We start from the raw sequence: 13,963 nt of genomic DNA on the forward strand, positions 1-13,963 counted from the left end.
GAGGTCAGATGCTAACGATCGATAGTGTCGAAACTGGAGTACTTTGCCTTTAACTTGGGTGCCTGTGCTCACACCAGGTAGTTAGTGTCAGGATTGATCTGAATTGCAGGACACCCAGTTGGTGCCATAGAAAGGATTTCAGAACTGCAGACCCCCCCCCCCCCAATGCTGATACAGATGTAGATTGCACATCCTGTAGATGAGATCATCTGAGCTGGGGAATCCTCATTTTTAAAGAGGACCTCAGTGACGCTTAGCGTGTGCTGAAATTTGAGAGCCACTGACATGTGCATGAAAGCACATTTATAATACGTAAACGAGCGGAATGAAATGAAACGCACATCGTGTCTAATCCCAGCATGAAAACGCATTGTGGTATATTTCTTTTGACTTTCCATGGAGATCCTTTTTATCGTGGTTTGATCATGCTGTGGGTTCAGGTTTATGTTCTGGTTTTTCCACTGAACATTCAATCAGACATATTTTTCTTATTATGACATGCTCTTTTAAAATAGAAGTGATTCCTCTTGAAAAAGAGTGTTTCCTTAACCATCGTGTCTCTTTGGGGGACATTTATGATATTATCAGCCTGTCGTTATTGTGAATTATATTGTGATGATTTTTTTCTCTCTCTGAAGCTTTTACGGTATTTGTTTTCATTACCTCAGGATTCCCAGAAGTTAGATTATTTGGCCTGTCACCACAGATGGCTATGGAGCTCTGGATAAGTATTGTCCCCTGGCAACCTGAGGGACTGTGTTCCCATACCTTCTCTGGCAATGATGTTTATTTTTATAAGCTTTGTTAACTTGATAGGTCAAATGGTATGTAATTATTTTAATTACATTTATTCCATCCTTAATACTGCAGGAAATTTCCCCAAGTGTTTAGTTACTAATTGTTATTTCCTTTCGTGAATCCTGGTTCATGACCCCAAACTTCTTCTTCCACTGGTATTTTCCTGTGAAATTAACCCTCTGTCCACATATTTACTACACTAATGTGTTCTTTATCCATTCACTCTGAAATCCTGGGTCTATTTTCAATATATCGGCATTTAAAATTTTTATCTGGTCATTATGCAACATGTTTTTCCTTGGTAATTTCTTCTGTCGTTTCAGAATTTAAGAAGCCCATCCTTCTCCTGAGATTTGATGATTGATGCTTACTTTCTTGTAGCTTTGATGCTTTAAAAAAAAAAAAAAAGGTGATGGGGCACCAGGGTGGCTCAGACGGTTAAGCATCCTACTCTTGGTTTCGACCAAGGTCGTGATCTCGTGGTTCGTGAGTTCAAGCCCCACGTGGAGCTCTGCACTGACAGTGTGGAGCCTGCTTGGGATTCTCTCTCTCTCCCTCTCTCTCTCTGCCTCTTCTGGTTCTCTCTCTCTCTCTCAAAATAAATACATAACCTCAAAATATTTTTTAAATAGGTGATTAGGTATATCCTTCTTGCATCTCTCTAGGATGTATTTTGGTGTACGTTATGAGATAATTTAAATAAACTATTGTTCTAGATGGTATTGTTCTAAAATCATGTGTTAAGGCCTCTTTCCCTTCTTGTCTGATGTTCTGTGACAGTTGCTTTTATGGTCCTGGTCACTTTGCAGGACAACTGTTTGTCTACAGCATGACCCAAGGGTAAGACTCGGTCATGTTCAGCTCTGTGACCCCAGAACTAAGCCTGGTACACAGGCCTTCCAGAAAAGTTTTTAAATGAACATTAAAAAGCACACAAATGTAGAGGGGGAGGCGGGACCGTGAGGTGGCTGTCCCCAAAGGCAGAGATTCCTGGATCCTAGAGAGCCAGCCTGATCTTAGAACTCCATGCCTTCATAGAATGAATCATATTTATTCGTTTATTTGTATTTTGGCACACGAGGCTTTTTCCCCAGGAAAATCTCAGTGCATTGGCATGACTTGTTTTTAAGCTGTTATTTTTATATTGCTTATGTGAAATGGATAAATATTTTTAGAAGTTCTCTTTTGCCACAAATGGAAGAAAACAGGGAGGTCTTGGAGAATTCTTGTGATTTTATTGCACTGTAGACTACGTTGGTGAGAAAAACACGCTTCCAAAAGCTCTGAGGCCCAGAATGGACTTACAGACAAGCCTCTAGAATGCAGAGAACACAGGGCTTCTTTTTCCACATAGACACGCCTTGTCTCACGCCCTTTTCACCCCCGCACCCAGGCCCTGTCCAGGTCTCCTGCACCTTGACTCACGCTTTCCCTTTGACTCTGAGATCCCCGAGCCTTCCTAGACAGGTACAGGTTTTCCATTTTCCGTCTCCTCCGAGACTAACTAGAACTACAATGAGATCCCGGTATCTGTCCCAAAGCTTGGCCAGCTGTTTCATGGGCAACTGCCCCAAGGCTGGCACCCCGGGGCCACTGCAGGATATGGGCCCTTTCTTTGTGACCCCGAGTGGTCTGGCCTACTTCTCTGCCCCCCCCCCATTGCTGGCTGTCCACCCCCCTGCCCACCAAGGCAGGGTTTCTGCCCTCACTCTCGGGGTCTCCCAAGTGCACAGTGTGATATCAACAGGCAGAGCTGTATTTGTTCTTCCTCTGCTCTGTTCACGAAATCTGCCTCCTCACCTCCACATACACCTCCAGGGACCATGGCCAAGTCATCGCTTCGTGTCAATGCACCCGGACTCCACAGCACAGTGAGTTCTCAGGGTCCTGAACGGGGGGAGCAGGTGTATTTTGAAGTAAACGCGTTGTGTGTTGAGTGTTTGGATGATGACAGAAATCGCCAACGGTCCGGGTAACACGGACCGTAGGAGCCCCGCCTGGCTGACGGAGAGCCACAGTGACCTGTACAGGTCAGGAGAGCCGAGTGGCATCCCCAGGGATTTGAGCCCTTGTGGGGAGGCAGCCCACGATGTGTAAGCCTGCTGGAAGACGACACGGGTTATAAGAGGCTGAGGGCATCGCCCGAGCGAGTCTGTCTTCATTCATCTGTCCATTCCCGTATCCATCGGTGCCTCTGTTACTCCAGACACTGCTGGGGAGGTGGGTGGGGACGCCGAGATGAGGAAGTCACGGCCCCTGCCCTGGAGGGGGCCCCATCCGTCCGGGAGAGGCCGCGATCGGCTGCAGATACACTATGATGTGATGCGCGCTGGGTCTAGAGATGCTGGTCAGGGGCCTAGCCCCGGAAGGCAGGTCCAGAAGCTTCCTGGTGAGGGACCACCCAGGCCGCCCTGCCGATGGGGGTGTCAGCGGGAGGAACAAGCAGTGTCCCAGGGGAGACGCTCCCCTCTCCCACCAGCTCTGCCAAGGTGCCTTGAGTCCCGAAATCTCTAGTTGTGCTCTGCCCCGTCCTCTGGCATGACGGGCCAGTGCCCTTCCCCGTCAGCCCCACCTGACGGTCACAGCAGTGTGACGTGGGCTGGTCACCCAGCACCCTGAGCATCAGTGTCTGCCTTTGTGAAAGGGGGGGGGCAAAACACCAGTCTTGGACGCGGTCACCGTCCCGGATGTGGTGGGCACTGAGGAGGTGAGGGTTGCCAGGCCCATTCTTATTACTACCCACTGTTTCTGCCATCGTGATTGTTAGTGACTGTGGCTGTCGTTGCCATTGTTTCTATTTTTGTCTTTGTCATTTCTGCCAGCCAGTAGGTTCCAGAGATAAGAAGGAGGGCTGGGCCCCGGGGCAGAAGCCTCGGAAGGAAACTCCCAGCCTTTCGAGCGTAGACTTGCATTTCATCTCTTCTGTCGGGAACCTGAGATGAAGCCGGAGAAGCAGGGAGATACGTTCCGAGCCAAACGTCCTGGAATTTCAGAGTGGAAGGTAGCCAAGCACCCAGAGGGGACAGAGGCTGTTGAAAACCACGTGCCAGGCCTCCTTACCCGCATGTGTGTGGCCTCTAATTGCATTTAGACTTTCATTTGTAATTTTAGTGCCATGAATGGGCTGTGCATCAGTGGGCAACATACCCCCGGCCGTGGGCCAGACGATCTGCATGAACCCTGCCAGTCGCCAATGGTTGCCATCTATACGGCAAGAATCTCTGGGAGAAAAACCCCTGCCCGTGACTCGTGTCCCCGTTGGCCAGCATTGTGGATCCATGAGCCAGGGGCTGGGCACGCGCCACCCCCCTCCTCCCCCGCCCTTTCTGTGCATCCTTCCTGACACGGAGCCCCAAACCCAAGGGCTCTGGGCTTCTAGAGAGAGGCCCTGAAGCTTCTCCCCTGGCAGCATCCAACAAGCACAGGTCAGGCTCATGGTCAAGACCCAATGTCGCTGACCCACTCTCACCTAAAGGGAATTTGGCCAAGGACAGCTAAGTGCGAATTAAGCTTCCCATAGCGGTCCACGAGGTAAAAAGTTCACAAACTCAGCTGCAACGTACATCCTGTTGGGCACCGTGGGAAATCACTGGACTTAGGAACAAATTTCGAGCCCTGAGTCTCTTTCAGGAAACGATGTCTCCCTTTCTGATCCTCTGGCTGTGGAGTGCCGTGGGGATTCCATCGTGCAGAAATCCCGCTGCCCTCTCAGAGCCGTACCTGACGGGGGCGCGGGGGAACACCGACCCCATCTAACTCGAGAAAACACATGACTCCATAGAAGGGCCCTGGAAACAATTAAGAGATTTCAGAACTCAGTGGAATTCAAACATTAGGAGATGCCAGTATGTGGAGCTCACTCTATGCTACCAGATTTCCTTTGCGGATGAAGAAAGCTTGGCACTGGGCAGGCACTCAAATGTTCCATGACGATCAGTTTAAAAGTTAAGACAGGCCAGATGCTTCTCTAATTTTTTTTTTTTTTTTTGGTAGGTTACCCGGTGTTTTGCGTTTTTGTTTTGTTTTGTTTTGTTTTTTGGTTTTTTGGTCTTTTTTTTTTTTGTCTTTGTTTTTTGAGGCAATGCAGAGCAATTTTGTCTTCCTGGGGTCAGCAGACCAGAATTCCTGGCCGAGCCGGAAACTTCTGAGTTTTGCTGTGTGTGTGGGTAAGCAACTACACAACAGGATGCCTCGTCCGACAGTTGCACAAATTTTATTTTAACAGAAATTTTATTGAGCATTGTTGAAAACGGTTCCTCCTTCGCTTGGAGTCAAAGCGGGTAGCCGGGATGGAAGCAGGCTACCCCTTCTCTGGCTGGTGATGGGGCTTGGGGGAAGGGTGGTCTGAGAGAGTAGACACGGGCTCATTCATTCATTCATTCATTCACTCGAGCAGCCTGCACTTATGCGGCAGCTTCTGTGTGCCAGACGTTGGGTTTGCAGCTTGCCCCCCCCCCCCCCCCCCCGCCCACTCATTGTCCTTGGCTTGACTTTGGTCTCCGGCCAGCGTCTGAGCCGCATTCATTTGCGTGTGCTAGGACTGAGCACCAGAGCAGCACAGGGCAAGCGTGAGCACATGTCCTCAGGACAGCCACCAGGGTCCTGTTGGTTCTGGCGTCCTGCCCCAGCTTCATTCACATATCCCGCCTTTGGGCGGGACCGCTGGCCAGGATACCTTCTGAAAGCTTGGATTCTGAGGCAGGCCTTTTGCAGCGTGTCCCAGGCGGGACGGATCGGGTGCCTTTGGCTCGGTAGCGCCCTCTGAACACCCCACCGACAGACGTCTCTGAAGCTCTCGCCAGCAGGTTGGTCTCAGACTCCAGGCTCTGCCCTGAGCAGCCCACAGTCCTGGGAGACTGAGCCCGGCTCTTGCTCTGGCCCCCTTGGGCAGAGCTCCCCTAAAGATCCCATTTTCATCCCGCTCCTCCCCTGCTTGCTGTCAGACCCGAACCCTCTGAACACCAGTCTTTCGTCTCCACCAGACCCTAAAGCTCCTGGCTGTCCTTGAGCGTCTGGACCATTTCCTCCAGGCTCCGGTACCTTTCCGTCCAGGTTGGCTCCCTCCCTGCCCAGGCTCCAGCCTCTGCCTCCAGGCCCTTCCAAAGGCCTGACTCACGTTCTCCCCGGTGAGGAGCTCAGCTTCACCTCTCCCTTTATGTCTTCTGTGTCTTTATGCTCTTTATGTCTCTTGATGGCTGAGGACGTGGACAAGGGCCTTTTCCTGTTGTCTCCTGCATCAGCACAGCATCCTGCACACGGGAAGACCCAGGACAAGTTGGCTGCTCTGAATTCTCAACGTGAACTGGCTTTCCCCTGTCGGTATGAATGAACAAGCACCCTTTCTCATATACTTTTAATTACTTTGGAGATTTTCAGCAGCTTTGTTGAGGTGTAATCGACAGATTGCAAGTGTACAATCTGAGAGATGTTGACATTTTTATGGTGAAACCATCACCGCAGTCCGCATGGAGACGAAGCCCATCACGGCCGAGGATTCTTCCTCCTCCCTAGCCCTCCCTCCCTTGCACTCCCCCTTCTCCCATCCCCAGGCAGCCACCAAGCTCGTTTCTGTCACTAAGGTGACCTCGCAGTTTCTACAACTGTAGGTAACTGCATCACCCAGCATGGCCTCATTTTTGTCTTGCGTCGTTCACCCCGCCTCATTGCTTGGGACTTTCCAGTGTCATTGTATGTATTTCTAGCTCTCTCCTCGCTACTCAGGGCCCTTTTGCAGGGACGCACCGCTGTTCTTTTGTATCCATCCACCTGCTGATGAACACTGGGTTGTTTCTACCTTTTGGCCACGCAAATACCTGTGGTGGGCATTTGTGTCCACGTGGTCGCCTGGATATTGCCCTTTTTCTTTCTTGGGTACATGCCTAGGAGGGGAATGGCTGAATCATGTGACAGATGTGTGTTTAAGCGTCGAAGAAACTGTCACACCGAAGCAGTAAGGGACATGGGAACAAGTTCCCAAAACACTGTGCACCTGGGGTGCTTCCTGTTGGCTGCTGCTGTTAAACTGCTTCTCTTACAGAGCGGAGCCAGGATGCCCCCAGAACTCACTATATTCCATATGCAAACCAGGCTTAACACACACAACCTTGGCTCCAAAAGGCAACTGAGAGTTGCTGCTGGATTGCCTGCCAATACCGACCAATCAGGACAATCTGATTCTCACCAATCAGAATGAGGTTCTTCTGACCAATCAGGCGAGCATCCCGCCCCTTCCTTCATGAGCATATTGGACCTGAGTGGGAAGCAGAGGGAACTTTCTGTGTATAAGGGGGGCCTCCCCTCTCTGCTCCCTTTGGGTGCGGTGTCTCCTCCAGCCAGAGCTAGAGTCCCAGGAAGGCCTTGCCTGCACCTTTGACTTTTGGGTCTGGCTTTGTGTCTGTGGTTGTCTGGCCCGAGAACCCAGGTAACAAACCTGTTTTCTAAGGTGGTTGAGCCTTGTCTGTTCCCACCAGCCACTCCCAGTCTGCAGATGTTTCTGGCTGAGTCCACAGTAGTGGCATTTCAAAAGGCTGATGCTCAGGAAATTCCCAAGGGACCCAAGATGTCTCTAGGGCCCTGAAATATCTGGGACTGGAAGTGTGTGCCCTGTTCCAGTGATGACAGCCAACTTCACAGGCTGGCCAGGCTCTTCTCGGTGGTCGGGGTGGGGCCTTTTCTGCAGCCCAGTGCTCTCCGTGGGGGCTCCCTGCCCAGCTCCTGGACCAAATGCAGCCTTGTGGAGCCGGCCAGGGGATGGGAGGGTGTGAGAAGCACTTGGGGCTAACCCCAGTCCCTGGGCCCCAAATTTCACTGATTCCTCTTACTTGCCCCAGCTGCTGTAGAGCCGAGACTGGCGTCTTGGGGGCCCGTGATCCAAGTCTGTCGAGCGGATGGGCAGCTCAGTCTCTTGGACAGCAAGAAGCAGTGTTTGGGTTTCCATGGTGTTTTTCTCACACTTAAAATTATGGTATTTTAACTTCCTAACATATCCTAATTTCAAGACCCAGGACAACTGGGTCATGAAAGAAGCTGCATATTTAAAGGGAGAATACGGGGCTTCACCATGAATACTAACGACAGAGGCGTGTCGCTCTTCAGATATTTACTGAGCACCTGTGTTGTGTGCGGGTGCTGCGCTAAGTACTCCAGGGGAACGAAGCCACACGGACAGCAGACAGAGAAACAGGCTCACCTGCTAACCCTGAACACGCCCACAGAATGGATTCGGCTACTGAGGGTTTCCAGAGAATGAAAGGCTTATCAGAGTCCCAGATTTGGGGAGAAGCTGGAGAGCTTTGGGGGCTGTAGAATTGCCATGCTGGAGAGCCACGAGATCTGTAGGGTTTCGCTGCGGGGGGACTAGGAAGGCCTGAGGTAGAGCACAGTGGGGGGAATTATAAGTTGAGGGAAAAATATGAGCCACTTCCTGGAGATGAGGAAGTGAGCCGTCACCTAATTTGCTGGGAAGTTCCAGAAGGGAAGCGACAGAGATAAGGTTAGAAGGGTATTGGGCATATTGGCGAGGTTCTGCAACACCCAGCAGACGCACTTGTGTCTCTGGAGGCAACAGGCAGCATGGATAATTGGCGAGTAGGGACCCCTTGGCCAGAGCTGCACTTGAGGGGCCCTGCCAACCTAGCGGGGAGTGGGGAGGGAGGCTCTTTGGAGGCTCCAGGTGAAGACAGGCACAGATGCCATCAATCTGCAGCAGGTGGCCTCATGGTGGGGACAGAAGAGAAATGCACTGAGAGGAAACCCAGGCGGGGACTGGAGGCTTGGAAGGGGACTGCATTCAGGGACAGAGTGAGGAGACTCGAGGTTGTGGGCAGGGTGACCGTGAGGCCGGCGGGGTGTTCGCTGTAATGGGCAAGTAGGGTCAGGCAGGTGCAAGGGATGTGGGGGGAGTAAGGTACCTCCCCACCCCGAGCTGACTGCAGGTGCCCACGTGCCCCTGGCCCTCCGACTGCCCCATCGGGCAGGCACTGGTCAGGGGCCCGTTGTACGGCTTCGACAACTGAACGCACGTTACTTTTATCATCGTACTCTGATCATGAGTCAAGACGTCGAAGGATAAAATCTTTAAGATTTTAGTCTTTGATGGTTTTAGATGCCACAGGGTGTCTGTTGATGACAAATCTCATACATGTTGACTCAGAGAAGAGGAAGATGGTGATGTCATGGAGAAAAACGAAGACGTGAATGGCCACGGCACTGGTTGAGGTAACACCGGCTGCCTGACGGACCCCAGACTCAACGCCGGGTGTGCTCCCTTGGGAAAGCAGCAGTGGGGTGCAGTATCTCCACTCAGCGGGTGACCCTGGTCGCTGGGTGAGTGTAACCGGTCAGCAACCCAGGCCAACTCCTGCTTTGCCGTCTTCAACCTGTTTCGATGCAGGGCAAATCCTAACAGCTTCAGCGTATGCCCGTTGTGGTCCTTTTACGGAAACCATAGAAAACTGTTCTTACGCTGGCCCTGGGCCCCCGAATTCCTCGTCTACGGCTCATCAAGCCCAACAAATAAAATTCCTCTCATTTTTCCAAGTTTGTTTTCCCATCTTTTCCTTTACTGCATGCTACAAAGGCATCATCCTGAAATAATGGATATTCTTGTGATTGAACCATAGCTCTTTGGAACAAATACAAAACTATATTATTAAGTTAGAAACGTCAGTTATAATGTTAATGATGGCAGGACAGTCCCCTTTGCTTTTGTATCATCATTCACCCAGCTCCTTATCATAAGATGACTCATTTTCCCACATGAATGTATAAAACTGTACCAAATATATACCTAGAGCAGTTTTGTTCTTCAGAATTTCCTCCAGAGGGACATTACTCAACCGAAAGAAGTGAACCATTATGTGGTTCTCAGTCAATCATACCATGTTGACTTCCAAGAATATTCCCAGAACTCTCCACATTTACAAACAATATAGGAGTGTGCTTGTTTCAAGACAGACATGCCAGCAGTGGGTGTGTGGGTTTTCCATTATTTTATTGATAAAACATATCTTAAGTGCTACCTCATTTTTTTTGCTTTTAAAACATAAGCACAAACTTATTTTAGAAGAGTTGTAAAATACAGATATGCACAGAGAACAAAACAAAAGCTACCTATAATTTTATCTTCTAGAGATAGCCCATGATCATGTCTTTCAAGAATTATTTCTATGTATACATGTGAGGATGTAACAGGTTGTACTCATCTAAATGACTATGCATGGGTTTGCACTGGACACCAGACCTTGATTTCTTTTTCATTTGATAAATAACATCATAAGAATTTGATTTTAAACCATCAGAATGCATATTTCTTTTAATTCCATATTTTAAGACATTCAACTTAATAATAGTCTCAGGTCTGGTTATTTGCTTTTTGTTTGTTTGCTTGTTTGTTTTGTTTTGTTTTGTTTTGTTTTGTTTTGTTTTGTTTTGTTTTAGAGAGAGAGCACGAATGGGGAGGAGAGGGGTAGAAGGAGAGAGAATGAGATGGAACATCTTAAACAGGCTCCACGCTCAGCACGGAAACTGATGCAGGGCTCGATCCCACGACCCTGGGATCATGACCTGAGCTGAAATCAAGAGTCAGACACTCAACTAACTGAGCCACCCAGGCGCCCCTCAGCTCTTGTTTTAAAGCTCTGATTATTCAGGACACTTGGGTGGCTCAGTTGTTTGAGCGTCCGATTTCGGCTCTGGTCATGATCTCACGGTTGGTGAGTTCAAGCCCCGCATCGGGCTCTGTGCTGATGTCTCAGAGCCTGGAGCCTGCTTCAGATTCTGTGTCTCCCTCTCTCTCTGCCCCTCCCTCACTCATGCTCTCTCTGTGTCTCTCAAAAATAAATAAACATTGAAAATTGAAAAAAAAGAAAAACTCTAATTATTCAGCTTGTGCCTAAGCCTTTTTGCCAATTTTCTCAGTACTTTCTTGTGCATAAACTGCTTCAGTGAGTTTCCTTGGTGAATGTACTTTGGACACACATGGACACGCTTCTTTTCGGAATGATCACACCATTTCATGCAGCTCCCACCACCCAGACCTGCATCAAGACAACGCACTCTACGCGCCTTTAACCTTTTCCAATCCAATAAGTGGAAAATATCCATTTTTAAGTTTGAATTTCTTCGTTTATTGGCCAAATTAAATATTTTCAATGCTTAGTTCCTGTGTTTTCCATGTGAATCTACCGTGGTATGAATAACTTGTTTGTGCCCTCTTTTTAAAATCATTTTGAGAAGATTCTTATTACATTAAGGATTCCAACTTCTTTTAATCATACATACTGCAGATATTTCCAGTATGTTGTTTTACTTTCTATATTTTATGGGTTACTTTAACATATGAATACTTGTAATTTTAGGCGTGAAAAAAATCAATGAACATGTTCCTTGTGTATTCTTTTTTTTTAAGTGTATTTATTTATTTTTGAGAGAGAGTGCAAACAGGGGAGGGGTAGAGAGAGAGAATCCAAAGCAGGCTTTGTGCTGTCAGTGCAGAGGCCAACACGAGGCTCAAACTCATGAACCGTGAGATCATGACCTGAGCTGAAATCACAAGTTGGACGTTCAACCAACTGAGCCACCCAGGCGCCCCTTCATTGTATATTCTAATTTTGGTATTATGCTTAGAAAGGCCAAATCAATCCCAGGGTTTTTTTTTGTTTTGTTTTGTTTTGCTAACATTTTCTTCTAGCTATTTAAGTATTTTTTTTTTCATGATTTTATGATTTCATTTAAAAAGAGTCTATCTCCGGCTGAAATGTAGTTGGCTCATCAGCTGAGATCAGGATCTAAACAGCTAACCGATGACCTTATCACCGTATTGGATAATCCAGCCTTTCAGCAATTCTTTGCAATGCCATCCAGATAAGAGGAGAAGTTAGCACTCTTTTACGTGGGTGACCCAATAGCTATCTTTAAATACGGTGACATCTGTGATGCCAGGGGAGGGCTGAACGTTCCAGAGAGCAGCGGTGGGAGCGGTGGATGGAAGGAGCGTGGCCTTCACCTGGGTGCAGAGTCTCACTTGCCAGGATGCGTAAGGAATTGCTTGGAATTGAAGCGGCCACCTTGGCAAGAGTCAGCCCCGTTCCAGAACTGACCTATGCCGCTCCCCTGACCGTGTGGGGAGGACGGCTGTATCAGGGGGCTCTGATTCCCTTCTAGTCCTGAGAGTCCTAATTCTCCTGGATCTGGGGCAAACCGGGACTTGGAATATCTCCTTTCCATAACTTGGCATTGGATACAGAGAAGCCCAGGGCTGACGATGGCTGTGCTGAATCCGAACAAACAGACCTTTATGACAGGCTCATCCAGGGGCAACGACTTAATTACCCGACTGATCTCCACATATCCGGTTCGCAGCGGGTGCCCCTGACCCAGCTTGGCCCAGTGTGAGAATGTGGCACAGACCAATGGCAGGCATGCGCGGTCTGTCGTAGGGAGGGACTGCGGTATCTGGGAAACTATTTGCTCTGTTTATTTTGGGCTAGAAGCATCGCATCTTATTTGTGTGTAGCTGTTTGGCAACAGAGAAAGATTAGATAGGCTAAATTTAACAAATGCTAAATGTATCCTGGGTCCAATGAAAACTATGACAGCTATTTTCCCACCTGGTAGAGACTATAGGAAATCATGCCCCCAGGATCCCACAGTCCAAGGAATGGCAGTTTTTCTTCCTTGGGATTATTTCTGGGACAGACCCTGGCATTTGCTACATTAATCCAATCTGGTCAAATTATCCCATCTATTTAAAGGGCATGACACTTGGCCACCAAAGTCCAAAAGATGAGGCAGAATGCCCTTAGCTGGTGTTCTCAGAAAAAACCAAGTGGGTCTGGCCAATATTTCTCTGAGAAAGGAAAGCAGCCTCAGCCCACGGCCATCCTGTCCCCTTGTAAGGGCCTGGCTCATGGGCCTCTGCCCAGAGAGTGAGATCATGGGGTGTTCTGAGCCTTCCACATGGCCCGCAGGCCCATTGAGCCATCTGTCTGTGTCCAGGACAGAAATCGAGAGAACACGAGCCTGGAACACAGCTGTGGGCCGCGTTACCCAGCACAGCTTAATTCTCACAGTCTACGTGGGCTGGGGGCCCACGACCACGTGTGTGGGCAGGAGGGGGGCACAGGAGACAGGGACCCTCCCTCGAGGTCTTTTATCAATCAGGACAAATGTTCCCTGTGACCTGTCCCCAGGCACAGCCCAGAACATCATGGTTAAGAACGTGAATCCAGGAGAGTGAGTCTGAATCCTGGTTCCAGTGCTCACTCTCCAGCTGTATGATTTGGACAGGTGACATAGCCTCTCTGGGCCTCTGCTTCCAGTTCCCTCATCTGTGAAATGGGATACTAGCAGGGGTCTCAGGGTCTGAGGGGAGTAAGTGACTCATTTCTCTCTCATGAACACTCCCATGCACGTGTGCGTGTGTGAGTATGTCCGTACAACTGTTTCGTGTTAGTATTTGTTCCAAATTATGGACCAGGTGCTGGACAAGTGGAGAAGGCTGTGACCTTGCTCTCGGGAACCTGGCGTGTGTTTAGTCCTTAACCAGAGCACTTCCATCTAGAAGGGATGAGAAATACTATCTGCCTAGGGACGGAAAGCAGATTAGCCTTTATTTATCTCCTTCCAGACTTTCTGAGATAGATTCCCAGTGGCTCCAGAATTCAGGGTTCAATTTGTATCATAGTCAAAAAAAGAAGGAAGGAAAGAAGGAAAGGAGCAAGGGAGAGGGAGAGGGAGACAGACAGAGAGAGAGAGGAAGGAAAGAAGGAAGGAAGGAAGGAAGGGAGGGAGGGAGGGAGGGAGGGAGGGAGGGGAGGAAGAAGGAAAGAAGGAAGGAAGGAAGGAAAGAAGGAAGGAAGGAAGGAAGGAAGGAAGGAAGGAAGGGAGGGAGGGGAGGAAGAAGGAAAGAAGGAAGGAAGGAAGGAAGGAAGGAAGGAAGGAAGGAAGGAAGGACGAAAATAGGGGCACCTGGGTGGCTCAGTTGGTTAAGTGTCCAACTCTTGATTTCTGCTCAGGTCATGATCTCATGGCTTGTGGAACCGAGCCCCGTGTTGGGCTCTGTGCTGACAGCGTGGAGCCTGCTCGAGATTCTCTTTCTGCCTCTCTCTCATAATAAATAAATAAACTTTGAAAGGAAGAAGGAGAAAGAGAAGGGCCCGTATCA

The sequence above is a fragment of the Panthera tigris genome, chromosome C1 (genome assembly GCF_018350195.1).
Source record: "Panthera tigris isolate Pti1 chromosome C1, P.tigris_Pti1_mat1.1, whole genome shotgun sequence".
Taxonomy (NCBI): Eukaryota; Metazoa; Chordata; class Mammalia; order Carnivora; family Felidae; genus Panthera; species Panthera tigris.